The sequence below is a fragment of the Chlorocebus sabaeus genome, chromosome 9 (genome assembly GCF_047675955.1).
Source record: "Chlorocebus sabaeus isolate Y175 chromosome 9, mChlSab1.0.hap1, whole genome shotgun sequence".
NCBI classification, from domain to species: domain Eukaryota; kingdom Metazoa; phylum Chordata; class Mammalia; order Primates; family Cercopithecidae; genus Chlorocebus; species Chlorocebus sabaeus.
This window is the reverse complement of record NC_132912.1, coordinates 20,948,056-20,965,704: the sequence shown is the minus strand read 5'-3', so window position 1 is coordinate 20,965,704 and position 17,649 is coordinate 20,948,056. Positions and strand designations below refer to the sequence as shown.

General features: G+C 35.9%; 1 protein-coding gene across 2 annotated transcripts in view; it reads left to right on the top strand.

Moving 5' to 3' along the window:
• The window catches only part of NEBL (nebulette), a 380,625-nt gene that overhangs the window by 242,952 nt on the left and 120,024 nt on the right, over positions 1 to 17,649 (top strand). The gene's annotated exons all lie outside the window — the stretch shown is intronic.

Sequence of the window (17,649 nt, the reverse complement as noted above, 5' to 3'; positions counted from 1 at the left end):
ACCATATCCAGCTAATTTTTGTATTTTTAGTAGAGACAGGGTTTCACCATGTTGGCCAGGATGGTCTTTAACTCCTGACCTCAAGTGATCTGCCCACTTTGGCCTCCCAAAGTGCTGGGATTACGTGTGTGGGTCACCACACTTGGCCTGGAGCTTGGATTCTAACTCCTGTGTGCTTTCTCCACCAACTATATTTCAGCCACTATTTTCATTGTGTCATGCATATATCATTTTGGATCCTGTTATTTTATTAGTATTTTACCAGAAATGTTCATCCTCATTTTCTCAATGATCATATTAAATTTTATTTGTAACATCATCTTTCTTTTAACACAATTAAATGACCTAAACCAGATTTTAATAAGAGGAACTTAAGAATATTGTTTCTTCAGTTAGTATAGAATATTGGCTTCTCAAAGAAGTATCTTGAAAGTGAAATATAAAATAGAACAATTATGGACAAGGTCACCGTGAGACAGAAACACACATTAATTTTATAGACATAGTTGCTGCTAAGTGTTTTACATGATGTTTAGAGAACATTCACTTTCCTATGTTAATTGAACTTGAAGTTTTGTTTATGTCAAAATTTGCATAACTTTCTTAATTTTTCCTAGCTCTTCTAAGATCCACATTGTCTCAAAATCCAAGTTAAAAATCAGGTACATGATGCATAGTAATATGTGGCCAACCTGTGAATAGTTTGGACTTTTGTGTACATTGAGAAATAAATAGACATCCCCTGAATGATCTCAACTTTTAGGCTAATTCAGCAATGCTCCTTCTACCCTTTGCTTCTGTTGTGACACCAATGGGTATGTCAGTGAAAAAGATGAAAAATTTGTTGCCATTATGGGTTTGTGCCCCTGGAGAAATAGTTCAGAGGACCCTTGAAGAAAGAAATGAGTGGAATGTATCAGGCTAATGTGAAAATACAATATTAGTGATTGTTAGAGGACAGTGTTTTGCCTGTAACATTTTAAGTGTAATTTTATGTTTGTGTGCATGCTAGGAGAGGACAGAATGGTAGATTTTGGACTTACAAGCTGATTTTCAACTTCATAAAAAGTTAATGTTCTTACCAGCTTTGTGCTAGGCACACATGGACTAATACGTTAAACCAGGTCTAGTTCCCATAATCAGGAGGGTTATAATTAAATCACAGATTTTTTTTTTCACTATACAGTCCCTTTCAGTAAATAATAATCTAAGTTCATTCCCCAGGATATTTTATATTTACTGTAAATTATATGCACATGCTTTGTAAAGTTTTCTTTTCTGAATGTTGGAACTAAAATAAGTTAATAAATATTCTAAAAAGTCTAACTTTTTTCCCCACATGTCAATACACTACAGGACTCATATATTCTTTTTCAAATATTCATAATGTGTCACTCTAATGGTAAAGTATAAAATAGCCTATTGCTTTGAGGAACTTCAGTTAGGCACACAATTTATACCGAAGCCAGGTCAGAAGTTTTTAATCGAGAGAATGTTTGACAGTTAAATCAAGTCAGGCATGGCGGCTCACACTTGTAATCCCAGCATTTTGAGAGGCTGTGGCAGGTGGATCATAGGAATTCAAGACCAGCCTGGCCAACATGGTGAAACCCTGTCTCTACTAAAATTACAACAACAACAACAACAACAACAACAACAACAAAAAGCCAGGTGGTAGTGGTGATGCCTGTAATCCCAGCTACTCAGGAGGCTGAGGTCGGTCTCTTGAGCCTGGGAGGTGGAGGTTGCAGTGAGCCAAGATCGTGTCACTGCACCTGCACTCCTGTCTGGGTGACAGAGTGAGACCCTTTCCCAAAAAAACAAAAGAAAACAAAAAATTAAGTCATTTTCTTCTTCTTCAGAGCTATCCAAGAAATATTTCATAATGGAACTCTAGCTATTTTTACATTTTTAGTTATTTAATTTTTAAGCGATAGTTTGCTTCTATTTCCCTCCTTCCCTACTTCGCAGTTTCTCAGGTATGGTTGTTTTTCAGAGTTGTGTAGATTAAGGTGTTGGGAACTCCATAACCCATTGTTCTTGCCTGTAGTTCTAAAATTCTCACTAGCAGTCTGCACTCATCAAACATCTAGTTAAACTAGATGACTGATTAATCACCTCATGATTCATTGTGTTTTACTTCTCATCTAGGAAATAAAAGATTATTTCTGAAATTAGGGTTGACTTAGTTAATAACAGTTTATCATAGAAAGACAGTCTATTATGTCTTACTGTCCTTTGTAACTAAGTGATAAGGTTATGACAACATTTGGTAATGCGTTTTAACAATTTTGTTTTAAATAGAATGTTGGTTGACTACCTGGATATAAATGTTTGGTTAGCTTGCAGATCCAATTCAAAAGTTTAAAAATATCAAAGACTGGTTCCTTGCATATATAAATGTCTAACAAGTAATTGTTGGTGAAGTGTTATTGTAATGATGGGTTCATTTATTTTTATTCATTACATCTTTGGTCTGTACTATGATAAAGAACTTTTACTGAGAAAATATATAAAAGCCAGGCATGGTGGCTTACGTCTGTAATCCCAGCACTTTGGGAGGCTGAGGTGGGTGGATCACCTGAGGTCAGGAGTTTGAGACCAGCCTGGCCAACATAGTGAAACCCCATCTCTACTAAAAATACAAAAATAAAAATAAAAATAAAAATTAGCCAGGTGTGGTGGCACATGCCTGTATTTCCAGCTACTTGGGAGGCTGAGGCAGGAGAATTGCGTGAGCTGAGATCATGTCACTTCATTCCAGTCTGGGCGACAGAGTGAGACTCGGCCTCAAAAAACAAAACAAAACAACCCCAGAAAATATATGAAAAATACATCTTGAGAACCACTATCCTCAATGTATATTAAATCTGGTATTAAAATTGTCTCAATTATTTAAAATTTCCATTTCTATTGTTTTTACTCTCTTCATCAATTTAAGTTTGAACCTCTGTCTGAATATGCAGTTACCTCTAGCTCAGAGTCTGACTAGGTTATCATTAAATTCAAAACCCACAAGAGGACATTATGTTAACAGACCTGGAAAATATAAATGGAGTTTTAAAAGAAATTATATAAACTACCAAAATGGACTTGAGGAATTAGAAAACCTGAACAAAGCAATAACCAAGGAAAGCATTGAATAATATTATTAAACAATTTACTTTATGAAAGGTTCCTGTCCCTGATAAATATTGTATTAGGAATGTTTGCTTCCAAGGAATGACTAAAGGAAAAAGAGATTTATAGCAAGCATAGAGGGTAATCTCATAGAAAACCTTTGCAATAAGTAGGGCTGGACTTCATGTAAACTGTGAAGTCATTAAAATACAAATCTTGTTCACTGTATCTTTTAAGGTTTCTATGGCTCTTTGTCTCTGCTTTTCTCTGAATACAGGTTATCTTAGCCTGTATGTGGTTGAAATATAGCAACCCACCCCAGTTTACCCAGCATTTACCTCCAACACTTACTGACATCTAATTATCCACAGCTCAATGTCTGTTAGTTCAGACTCGCAAAGCACATTCTTATTGGTCACTAAATGACCAATGTGTTTCCTCTCCTCAAGTGCAGTGTCTGCTTTTGGTCTGATGAGCTGTGGGTGAATAATCAGGGTATGCGATTGATTCATAGTCTGTGCAGAAGAGGTTGAACATGAGTGTAGTTTGGACTGGACAGGTGAATTTATTGACATGTCTGCTATAGCTCTATTGATGAGTCTATCCTATTTTCAAGAATGGCCATTTCCAAAATATGTCTTTTGGTATTGAACACAAAAAAGGCTAACAGCCTGAAAGAGATAACTCTAGTTTTTGAACATAAATGGCTCCAGTACATGAGCATAAATATTCATTGTCTCATACATATGATCGTATAAACAAATGCTATAAGATCATATTCATTCAAAGAATAACCTACCACAGGCAAATAGTATTTAACCCAAGAATGCAGGGTGATTCAATACTGGGAAATCTATTGATATAATAAAATTAATATGCTATTGATATTGATCAAAAAGTCAAATATGCCATCTGATGCTGGAAAAGCAACTGATAAAATTTAACAATTCCTGATACATTATTTTGTATGCTTTGTTTTTGTACTTTTTTGCTATTTCCAGTAAACTAAACATTTTTTCATTTTTATAACTAGACATATATCCAAGATGTTTAAAGCCTCTTAATGCAGATAATATTTTTATATTCCAAGTTCTTAATTCACATAATTATCTCTTAATAAATACTTTTAATGAAGCATTCCATTAAAGTGGTCTGATTTTTGAGAATTATTAAGAAAACAGAATAGAGTTTTTCTTTGTCCCACAGGAGACCTTGTTTCAGGAGTGTACCTTTTCTGAGGTTCAGTGTAAGGATCGGCAGTGCCTTTGAGGAATGAATAATTGCTTTTCTTCAGCAGATGCCTTTCAAAATTGTTCTCTTCACTTGCTCTAGGAATTGCCTGTGGCCTTCTGAACTCTGACTCCCTTCTCTAAGCTGAGTTAATGCTGTAGTCATAACCTCTGTGCGGCTCTCACTGATGGCTGATCCTCCACCTGGACGCTCTATTTCAGACTCAGTATACTCCTCCCTGAGCCTATTTCACCCTCTGTTCAAAACAATTTACAGCAGGGTGTGGTGGCTCATGCCTGTAATATGAGCACTTTGGGAGGCTGAAACAGGAGGATCACTTGAGACCAGGAGCTTGAAACCAGATTGGACAACATAGTGAGACCCTGTGTCTACCAAAAAAAAACTTAAAAAAAAATTAGCTGGGTGTGGTGGTGTGTGCCTGTAGTCTTAGCTACTCCAGGAGGCTGAAGTGGGAGGATCACTTGGGCCTGGGAGTTGAGGCTGCAGTGCACTATGATCGTGCCACTGCACTCCAGCCTGGGTGACTGAAGAGACCCTGTCTCTGAAAACAAACAAACAAAAACAACTTACAGTATCTCAACACAAACTTTCTTTTCTCATTCTTCACATATTATCTATTGCCCTGTTTACATCTTTAGTATCTCTCAAATCTTTTTATCAACTGCTTTCATGAATCCAGTATAAGTCTTTATCTCTTGCCAGCCTCTAGGCCATTTTACAGATGTCTTCTGATACCCTGTTCCTCTCATTTCAGCATTTCCTACTTATGTTGCACCTAGATTACGGTTTCTTTATTGGATTTGTATGTCACTCCCCTGGTTAAAACGCTGTGACTTGAGATTTCTGATTGAATTATATACGCAGTTGTTGGCTTGACATTTGAAGCTGTCTCCATTCTGCCTTTCCTTCGATCTTTACTCCTTCACTTCCCCTATGCCATGCTCAAGTTGTTCCTCATGGGGGCCATAGTATGGCAATTCTTTTTTTTTTTTTTTTTTTTTTTTTTTTTTTTTTTTTTTTTGAGACAGAGTCTTTCTCTGTCACCCAGGCTGGAGTGCAGTGGCACGATCTCAGCTCACTGCAACCTCCACCCTGGGTTCAAGCAATTGTCCTGCTTCAGCCTCCCAAGTAGCTGGGACTACAGGTGCACACTACTATGCCCAACTAATTTTTGTATTTTTAGTAGAGATGGGGTTTTGCCATGTTTGCCAGGCTGGTCTTGAACTCCTGACCTCAACCAATTGGCCTCCCAAAGTGCTGGGATTAGAGGTGTGAGCCACCACGTCCAGCCGGTATGGTGATTCTCTTGTCCTTGTGTGTGATGTGTCTTCTAACCTCCCTATTCTCACTTCTGAAAAACAGATCCATCTTGATGATCTGCAGATCAAAAGCAATGTTCATGAAACTTTGGCATCTTCCTAATATTTGGGATTTTCTTCATCTTCTGAACCTTTACAGCACTCTCTAATTCTCTGATGACTTCATTATATTCTTGAAGTGCTTTGTCTCGACTCATAGATTAGAAGAGCCTTGAGTATGAAAGGCTACATTTTATTCAGTTTTATATTTCTTATGATACCTAACGTATGGATTTATACGTAGTCCAAATACAGATGTTTTAAAGCAAATATTGAACATAATGTACACTCAGGCAATATACATTTTTATTTGAAACATAGCAGTGCCATTGACTTGCTCTTCTTGTAAGCCACGTCTATGAGCGTTCCTCTGAGACATGGTAATACAACTGAAAATATACAACAGAAGCAATATAAAATACAGTTCATGACAACATATATAAAAGAAATATAAGTAATCTAAAAATAATTCTAGTTTATTTTTAAAAGTAATTTTCATGTTTTTTACATTGCCATTCATATTTGAAGAAAAACTAAAATAGTTTTAGTGTGAAGAATAAGAAAAGTTATTATTATAACCTTAAGAGGGAGAATGTTAATTAAATTGGGAGATAAAGGTGGTGTTTAAGATAACAATTTCTTTCCCCATTTGCGATGACACGAAAACTTATTTTTCTTGTATTGAGTCAAACTGCCAAGAAATTTTTGCAACAGATTGAATGCTATGATCAATATCTGCTTTTTAGAGCCTTGACGGTGTTGTTGCTTGAAAAGCAAGCTTGAACTCCTCATGAGATCATTGTGGAGATAAATGCTTAAAAGCTTTTCAAAGTCATACTCCTGGCTCTATCAGAATTTAATTTCCCACTGATTATGTTTATATTGATTTTGGAACGCATAGTCATGAATACACTAAGGATAGCTACATCACTGATGATTCCCCATGCCTTGGGAATATGTCCCTATTTTATGTACATATAAAATCTACTTATACTTTCTTATTTATATGTGCTTGATTTAAATGCTCTAGTTTTAAAACTAGACTCTGAGAATGTCCTTGTAGTTGTTTGAAGACTATGGTTTTAGAACAGTTAAACATATTTTGATGTATATAGGAATAGGTTTTATAAATGTCCTATACTTTATTGGCCATTCAAGCATGCCTGGTTAGTTTCTGAAATGTAATAATAATACAAAGAGAGTTTTAAAATGTGGGTTTCAGCCATTTTCACAGTGCTGAATGCTCACAGCAGGTATATACATCAACATAGAAGATCTTGTTTTAAGTTTTGTTCATGCTACCTTTGAACTTCAGTTTGGGGATCCTGATAGTATTTACTTTCCAGAGAGTTTGTGACTGTTTTATGAGATAAGATATGTAAAGGATTTACTGCAGTGCTTACTCTTTATATTTTGTTTTTATTTTTTGGGACAGGATCTTGCTCTGTCGTCCAGGCTGGAGTGCAGTGACACAATTACAGCTCACTGCAGCCTCCACTTCCCAGGCTCAAGCAGTCCTCCCACCTCAGCCTTCCAAGTAGCTGGAACTACAAGCTCACAACACCACGGCCAGCTAGTTTTTCTGTTTTAGAGACAGGGTCTTGCTGTGTTGCCCAGGCTGGTCTTGAACTCCTGGGCTGAAGCCATCCTCCCACCCTGACCTCCCAAAGTGCTGGAACTACAGGCATGAGCCACCGTACCTGGCCAGTGCCTACTCTTTATCTTAGGTTACTTCTATCCCCCTTTGGCCAAAACAAACAACAAAAAACACCAAACCAAAAAGTGGTTTGACAAAAGAATTTGTTAATAGATAAGGTTTTTGTGTTCGAATTCCTTGTACCCTGGTGATTAGTAGATAGGTAGATAAATTTGGTAATCATACAATCCTAGAACTAGGAAGATCGGTCTAATTTTTTACAGTGTAGGGATTTTGAAGGTAGGTCTTAGGACTCCTTTGTGTGGCATGCTTTCCACTGCCCACACCAAATGTGGCACTTCCAATGCTTGCTCCTTTTCAAACAGTGTCTCTCTGACTATGGTTCATGCAGTGAGGGTTTAGCTGCCTTCAAATCTTTTCTGTCCTTAGTCATCCTTGTCTGGTCAGTTGTAGTGTTTTTGTCAGGCCAAAAAATAGAATACAGTTCTGCCATCAGTCATTGTGGACTACAACTTCATGACATCTGATGCATGTGTTTTAGTTTTTGAGTATAACATAATTATGGAACTTACGCAGAAGCTACATGATTAAATAGCTCATGAGTTAGTTATAATCTTTGTAAAATCATGGCAGATAAATACTATAAAGAATTGTCAGAGCCATGACAACATATATAAAAGAAATATTGCTTTTGTATGAACCTTGAACTGAAAATGACAATTTTGCTTAACTATATAGATAGTTTTTAAAAAGTGTGTCCTCAATTCATTTCTTCTAAATCTATCCATCTGAAAAGCACAGAGAAGCTGCTTTAAGACTTTCCATGACAAACTGCCCAAAAAATTCAACTTTTTAAAGTACAGTCCTACCTTGAGGATCTTTTTTATGTCAAAATTTTTACCTAAGTGTAAAGTTTGCTGAAAATGAGATAGTTTTGCTGATGCACAGTGAAATACAAAGGATATGTTTATTCACTATTTTAATTAAGCTTTGATACTAGACAGGTATTATCATAATTCTATAAAACACTTTTTTTTTTTTTCTGCAGAAGTATCACTATATGTGCTTTGGATCAGGGCTGTACTTGGTTCCTTATTTTAAGACTTAAAACCATTATGTAAGTTGTTTCCTCTGGCAATTCTATATTTCTTTTATATATATTATTGTTCCAATATTTTGTGGTGAATTGCTCCTAATATTCTAGTCCAGTTGAGAGAATTGTTGAGTTAGTCTGTAAATTATCTTCATTAGCTTTTTGCAAATCAGAGACTGTATAGTGTAACAGTCACTACTATAGTACTATTTTCAATTAACATTTACTATATTCTAAATTTTTACGTGTTAGATCCTCCTTAAAGAAAATTTTAAGTTTTAATCCTTTTCGGTGTGAAGACAGCTGTGTAGAAAAGGCAGGCTCTATTTGGGTACAAGAAAATCTGCCTCTTAAAAGTATTTTCCATTTCATTTGCTTCATTTGTGTGTACAATATCTTAGAGGCATCTAAATTATTAAGAGTGCCACCCGGAAAGACAAATATTGCATGTTCTCACTTATTTGTAGAATTTAAAAATCAAAATAATTGAGCTTATGGACATACGGAGTAGAAGGATGGTTACCAGAGACTGGGAAGGGTAGTGAGGGTGGTGGTGGGGAAGTAGGAACTGTTAAAGGGTACAAAAAAATAGAATGAATGAAACCTACTATTTGATAGCAACAGGGTGACTGTCAATAATAACTTAATTGTATATTTTAAAATAATGCAAAGAGTGTAGTTGGATTGTTTGTGACTCAAAGGATAAATGCTTGAGGGGATGGATACCCCATTCTCCATGATGTGATTATTACACATTGTATGCCTGGATCAAAACATTTCATGTACCCCATAAATATATACACCTATCGTGTACATAAAAAATTAAAAATTAAAAAGAGTGCCATAAACACAGATTTTATCAGAGTCTGGTGATCAGTAGAAAAAGTGTAGCACAAGTAAGTTTGAAATCTTACCATTTAGAATGAATTCATCAACATACAGGTAAGGAACAGAATAGCAGCAGGGCATAACTGTATACCTTGAAATGCCCATTTAAAAATTTGGAAGATTAGCCTCAGTTGATTGGCATTTCTTGGTCCGTTTAACATTAGATATAGGCTTTTGTTGTTACTCACAGTGCTGTGCGGCACTGGCTCCTATCAGCTTACCAGAGCAGATTGTGTTCATCTCTTCCCAGCTCCATGATTATGCTGCAGAGCAGAGCTTCTGTTTTTTAATTAAAAATTTATTTCTTAATTAAAAAATATAAACCCGGAGAGAGCTGATTGTTAAACATTTACCAGCTCACTACTGCTCATAAATGTGCCATTTCATGAATGAAAAGCAGGAAAAGTTCCTCAAATTAGGTTCCTGCTAGATCAAGGATTCCCATAATGCTTTCATTATTGCCTGCTTTTCCTGTTGCTTCTAATGCCCATGGGGGTTTGTTTTCACTGATCACAGGGACCCAATTGTCTCCATACCACAAGGACTACTCTTCCTTTATGTAACCATCTGTGATGACAATTCCTTTGAAGTTGGAAGTTGAAGGAGTTGAGAGAAAATAATGTCACTACCAGAAATAAATAAAAAGCATCCATTCAAGGTTCTACTGCCCTGTGGTCTAGTAGGTTTTACATAAATGGAAGCGGTAAGACCTAGGTATGAATCTCTTACTGTGAGAGCTTGGGCAGGTTATCAGTCTAAATCCTAGTGACCTCATCTGTGAAATGGGTGTCTGAGGATCACATGGGATACTGTATGTAAAGCTCACAGCACAGTGCTTGGCATGCAGTGATCATCCTTTGGTACCTTCTCTTGGTACCTAGTATAGGTCAGTAGAGAGTTCAATAACTTTGAAGACTTCATGGCTGCCTCCCATTATTTTTATATGGAGTTCCTCTTTCCCCAAAAATGTCAGCATAGCTTGGGTGAGGTACAGCACAAATATTTAAGACCTTGAATATCATTCTGCATAATAGCATTTTTAGATTTGAAGCGCTTCATTGCATTTGGATATTATTCAAGATTCCAGCAGTTTTCAAGTACCAATTGTGCTGGCTCTGTCAAGGTGAGAGGTGAATTTGCTGGGAGCAGAAGTCAGAAATACTGTTTTTCCTCACTGATCAAGATCTTTTATGTTGAATACTTGAAAAATGTAAAATTTCTTTTGAAATAGAAAAATCTCATTTCAGTGAAACTTCGGTTCTTTTCATGAGACATCAACCTCTTTATTAAAATCTCATATACTTCTTGGTGACATTACTTCACAATATTGTTTAAAAGGACTTATCTAGCCAAGGTGATGAATGAATGGTTTGCTTAAATTCAGTTATATGAGTTAAAAATGGGAGTATCGATGGAAGGTATTTCACTATTTGGACTTTTTGCTATTTAGAGAATTATAGAATGAATATTTATTATTCAGTCATATAATTATTTATTAGGCAGAAAATTAGAGGGTGAATATCCTGAAAACTAGTGGGACTTTACATCTTTTCATTAATGAAACAAGATAGCATTTTGAAAATATACCTTTGGTGAACTTAATTAAAACATAATTTTAAAAATTAATTCATTATTTATAATAAAAATTTAAACCCTTAAATACATTTCCACACTGAAGACTTATTTAGACAGGTCTGAAAATTAAAATCAGATTGTAGATTTTATTGCTTGCTTATTAAGACCCTGAGATCATTATCTTAAATTTAATTTTAAATGTTTTTTTCATGCTTAAGGTATATATGATCAAATTGAAAAATAGCTAATGATTTCCAGTCTTATAGCATTACTATAGAGCTATACTGTCTAACATGGTCACTGCTATTTACATCTGACTATTGAGCACTTAAAATGTCGCTAGTTGGAATTGAGTTGTGCTGTAACTGTGAAGTTAAAATACACAGGATTTTAAAGACTTAGTAGGAAAAAGTATAAAATGTCTCATATAAATATAAAATATCTCACTGTAGTGCATAGTATGAAGTAGATACTCATAGATATTTGATAAATGAATGTATGATTGAAATAGGAGAGACAGTTAAGGATTTTTGTTGGTTTCGTTCATCGATTGAAGAGATTAACATGGTGCCTGGCCCATAGAATGCACACAAGAAACATTTGTGAACTTATTAACAAATAAAATTTGTTGAATTATATTTGTTATAATTCATTCGTGTTCATCTTCATATAACAAATCAGTGAATGAATGAACGAACATAGATACACCCACACCCCCAACACACACCCTCACACAAATAATAAAGAAGATAAAGTTCTCAGAGAGAAATCACCCACAATATATGCTAAACTAGTTCTCACTCTTCAAAGGGTACCAGTTATTTTAAAGCATCATTAACTTCATAGCTGTTTTAATGATATATTTAATTATAATTTTATTTTGATATTGTCTTATAGTTTGAGTTAAACATGGAAAAGCTCCATGGAAATAATTAGAATAAGGCTCACAAATTAGTGTTTTAAAAGTTCCAAACTTTTGAGCATTAGTAGTATTGTTTTCCCTGGCTTAAAGTGAGATGAAATCATGATTTCAGGAAGAAGGAATCCTTAGTGAACATAGGTGTTAGTAATTTGATGCTTAAGGTTGGAGAAGGAACATTGACATCACTTGTTTAGTAAGGATTAGAAAAAAGAGGTGCATTTAAATAATAAAACTGTAATTGTAGAAATGTAAAAGTGTGAAATTTGTATTATAAACACATTTAACGTAAATTTTATTTATTTCAGGGTCTACATAATACAAACGTATTTCCCTTAAATGTTTTTCTTCCAAAAACTCATAAATCTGGAAACACTTTCTTCACTAGGAATTTTCATAAAGTCCAGATATTCGAAGAGTATTTTGAAGGGCTAATGATAACCTGAAGAAGGAAAAATTACATTCAAGGCACATAAAAGGAATAGAGAAGCTGTAGTAGTGCTGCTTCCACAGTAAATTGAGTAGGAATTGTTATATTTGCAAAGAGTTCATGGTTCAAACTGACTTCAGTTTTTTTGTGTTAGGATAAGTGATTTCAATAATTTCCTTCATGTATCTCTCTCCTGTCATCCTGGAGGCTGAAGGATCTTCAGCTCCTCTCCTTCCCTCATCTCTGTCCTATTGTATTGCTCCAGTGACATAGAACTTTTGATTTTTTCAACTCTTGTCTCTGGGTCTTTGCAAATTGCTCTTTGGATGCCTTATCATCATTTTGCCTAATTCCAGTTTCAGTATCCTTTTCTAGGGGAGATCTGGTTGTTTATTGGTGACGTTGTTTATTGGTGACGTGTTTATTGGTGACGTGTCCTCACCCAAATTTCAGCTCCAATTGTAATCCCCGCGTGTTGAGGGAGGGAGGTGATTGGATCATGGGGGCAGTTTCCCCCATGCTGTTCTTGTGATAGTGAGTGAGTTCTCATGATATCTGATGGTTTTATAAGGCAGTTTTCCCTGCTCTTGCTGGCTCTCTCTTGCCTGCCACCATGTAAGAAGTGCCTGCTTCCCCTTCTGCCATGATTGTATGTTTCCTGAGGCCTTCCAGTCATGTGAAACTGTGAGTCAGTTAAACCTCTTTTCTTTATAAATTACCCAGTCTCGGGTATGTTTTTATAGCAGTGTGAAAATGGACTAATACACTTGGTTTCTACTAAATTTTCTTGCTATGAGCTCATATAAATCCCCTGTTCCCTTTTAGGAGAACTATATTACACTTTCTCCAAAAAGTGCCAAATCATCTAGTTTTGCATGTGTTTGTGTAAGTTACAGTTCTAATGGTTGTTCGCAATATGCTCTATAACCCCCAAAACCCTTTCCTTTGTTTCCTTGAAAGTGAAAACTTCTTTATTATTTCCCCATTTTAATGTATGCTTTTTTTCCTCTTGGAAACATTACAAAAACAGCTTTTCTCCATAAATTACTAGGAAAGTATTTACATTGCTGTGTTTTCACAAAATTCATAAATCATATAAACAGGACATGTTATGAATTAATTGGTAGATCATCTATCTATGAATGGGTTAAAGAATTGCCAAGAGTGATCAAGCCCACTCTCTTTCTGGCTCTTGATATGGTGTTGACAGCCAAGCAAAGAGCTTCTTCAATAAATCCACTCTCATATTCAAGTTTTTCCAGATGTGAGAAGTAATTAAGTCATTGCATTTACTGAAGCCTTTTATGCTTTTCGAGCAAGAACCGGCAGCTGTGGTGAATTAACTCTGCTTGTTACATGTATGTGTGTTGCATGTGTGAATGTACATATATACAAGCACACATGTGACATTTGCCAATAGTCAAATGAGATCCCACCTGAAAACAAAACAAAACCAAAAGCTGATATCAATAAATGCTAGAAATTTTTACAGCTAAATTTCACAATTGAGAGGTGGGCTTTCTCCAATAATGCCCTTTTTCTTTCTATTTTTCCTGAATGTTAAAGAATTGAGGATAATCAAATCACTTGCATCATTACAGAATTCTTTAAATGGTAAAGTCACAACTCTCATAAAACATAAACACATTTCAAAGATTTATAACTCATTAATACACGAGGGTACCAGTAAGACCTTACAGTTGGTTCATAGGTGATTCTGAAGAACCACATGTAAATGCGTAGTAAAGAACACTGAAATGCATTTACAAATAGGTGCAAAAAGGATCTATCTCGTGGGCAGTACTCAATTGCCTTCCCAGGAACATAGCTACAGTAATGCTCCCTTATCTCTGGTTTTCCTTTCTGAGGTTTCAGTTACTAAGATCTGAAAATAGGTGAGTACATCAGAAGATGCTTTGAGAGAGAAAGAGAATGCATGCATATAACTTTATTACAGCATTTTGTTATAATTATTCTATTTTATTACTAGTTGATCTCTTACTGTGACATCTTAAAATTTACTTTTATTTCAATGGTTTTTGGGGTACAAGTGGTTTTTGGTTTCGTGGATGAATTTTATGTTGATGTCTGAGATTTTAGTGCACTTGTCACTTGAGTAGTGTAATTGTTCCTAATCTGTAGGTTTTAATCCCTTACCCTTCTCCCTTCTGAGTCTCTATGTGAGACTTCTACAGTACTCTGTGTGCCTTTGCATACTGATGGCTTAGCTGCCACTTACGAGTGACAGACAATATGCAGTATTTGGTTTTTCATTCCTGAGTTACTTCACTTAGAATAATGGCCTCCAGCTCCATTCCAGTTGCTACAAAAGACATTATTTTGTTCTTTTTATGGCTGAGTTGTATTCCATGGTGAATGCATACCACATTTTCTTTATGCAGTTATTGGTTGATGGCCAGTTAGGTTGGTTCCATATGCTTGACATTGTGAACTGTGCTGTGAGAAACATAACGCATGCAGATGTCTTTTTGATATAAGGACTTCTTTTCCTTTGGGTAGATACCTGGTAGTGGGATTGCTGAATCCTATGGTAGCTCTACTTTTAGTTCTTTAAAAAACCTTCATATGGTCTCCTGTAGAGGTTGTACTCATTTACATTCCCACCAGCAGTAAGTGTTCCCTTTTCACCACATCCACACCAATATGTATTGTTTTTTGACTTTTTAATAATAACCATTCTGACGATTAAGGCAGTATCTTATTGTGGTTTTAGTTTGCATTTATCTGATGATTAGTGATATTGAGCATTTTTTTCATATGTTAGCCATTTGTATATCTTCTTTTGGGAAATGTCTTTTCATGTCATTACTATTCTAATTTATAAATTAAACTTTATCATAGGTATATATGTATAGGAAAAACAATATGTATAGAGTTTGATACTGTCTATACTTTACAAAAAATGAGTGTGAAAAGCCATCACGGCAGGGAAACAAATCAGGCAAACAAATTCTTCTCTCACTTAACCATTTAGGATGAATATTTTATAATAAGAAATATTGAATTCATTTTTCAAGTTAAAAGAAAAAACAGTTTATCTCTGTATTTTTTCCCCCCACTCAGAACTGAATCTGGATCTATTTCAATTGTTTATTATAATTTTTATTTTTAAATCATGTATCACCATGTTGGGGAAAAGCACATGTTCTATCATTATTAAAAAAAGGAGAAAAAAGTGACATAAGTATGAAGCATTAGTCAAAAACCAAGAAAGTCTTGTCATAGGTGACCTCAAGGAAGGTGACGACAGTTGTGCACTGCACGACTCAAGATGGTGGCACGGATATGTTCCCTTGGCAGGGCTGTGTCTCCAGAGACTTGAATTACCCACCTGACAGTTGCTAAGGAAATACATTTGCTTACATGTAAACATCAAACTATCAAAAGATCAGAGGACTTCTGAATTATAAATATGCAAGTGAGCTCTTATCTTTAAACTGTCTAGTTGCAGAAGGCCCTTCTTAACTTTAAAAGGATATTAATGGCACAGAGAATGAGAAGACCCTTTCATGCCAAGTGTTTTTCCCATCACTGTGTACCCTTATTGGTGGTTGAAATAAAGCTTGTGTTTGTGAGGGGCTCCACTATTTTTAAGGTGCTTTTTTTTTAGAGAGAGAGTCTCTCTCTGTCACTTAGGCTGGAGTGCAGTGGCGTGATCTTGGCTCACTGCAACCTCCGCCCCCCGGGTTCAAGTGATTCTCCTGCCTCAGCCTCCTGAGTAGCTGAGATTACAGGTGCGTGCCACCACACCTGGCTAATTTTTGTATTTTTAGTAGAGACGGGGTTTAATCATGTTGGGCAGGCTGGTCTCAAACTCCTGACCTCGTGATCCGCCCGCCTCAGCCTCCCAAAGTGCTGGGACTACAGGTGTGCGCCACTGCGTCCAGCTGGTGCTTTCTTTTTATTAACTTCTGGCAACTCAGTTTTTCTGTTTATGAATAATTAGAGGTAGTGAGGGGTTAAGTAATTTGCCCTAGAGGACATGGTAGACCCAGACCTGGACTTTGAGAGTCTTACCATAAGTGATGCATCTTGGTTTCATTCTGTATCAAGGCATGGGTAGAGTACTAAAGTAGAAAAGTAAACAACATAAAAGAAGTGCCCAATAAGTAAAAGGTATGAGCAGCTACGGAGATTTTTCCTTTTGCAGCAACCCAACGTGAAAATATCTATTAAAATAGCTTGGTTTTTGGAAAAGTTGATAGGGGATTTTGAAACATGATAGCTGTCCATGAGGAACACTTTCTTCCTATTCTCTGTCATATTTTAGAGCTATTGACAAGAAAACTTTGCTGTGATGAAGTGCAGGGCTTAACATTTTTTAGAGAAAACTTTGCATGAATTTTATATTATAGGTGAAAGGAAAAAAGATACATTCAATCAAAAGTAATGTTGTCTCTAGCTTGCCAAGCAATCCATTGAAGACTTCATCCAGCAAGTCTTGAGTGATGAGTGTTTTATTTCCTGCTCTATCTTAGTATGAGGATGTTTTATTCACCATCGTATCTCTAATACCAAGCACAGTGCCTGGCATAAAAACATTTATTTGTTGAACAAATGAACACAGGTCTTTAGTTAGGTTCTGATCCTAGTACTTCCTAGTTTGTAAATGAGACAGATAATTTTTCACAGCCTTCATTTTGTCATCTGTGAAAGAGAGGGCTTGAGGTGTATTGATTTCTTCAGGATCCCTTTGCTTGAAATTCTGATTCTAGAATCTCAAATGGAAAATTTGTGTTCACATTGCACATAGTGTTTGGTGTTTGTTTTCAAACCTTTGAGCATTGAATCTCAACAGCTTATTTTCTTGCAGCACAGTGAAGAGTCCTTAAGAACGTATTACAGGATGGGAAATGAGAAATAACTGCAGTGCAAGCCTGATGAATGTAATTCACCTTGGGGAATAGGTGTCACCCTGAGCAACACCAGTACTGTCTCCTCAAATATGAGCCAAAAGGTGTGTCTCAGGCAGTTTCGACGAGAGTTTCTCCCTACACTTCTAGAAATTTGCAAGACAAGTTTACAGAAATGACTCCTCTTTATTTCCCAGTAAAGATAATGTAATAGATCTATAGAATATTAGAATAGTCTTCTGGCCAGCGGAGGACTTGAGGGAAATAATTAAAATCCACACATTCTTTCCTTTTATGGAACAAATAAAATGTACAAGCAATGTCCTTGTGGAATCCACTGTACTGGGCCAGCATGATATGGCTGTAATCTTAGAGTTGTGGTTTCCAAATTTAGCTTGCTTGGGACAATTTCTTTTTGGTACTTTGCTGGTGAACAGGATATGTGATACCATTAATTTAGCCTTTATCAAAAACTAGTTCAAGA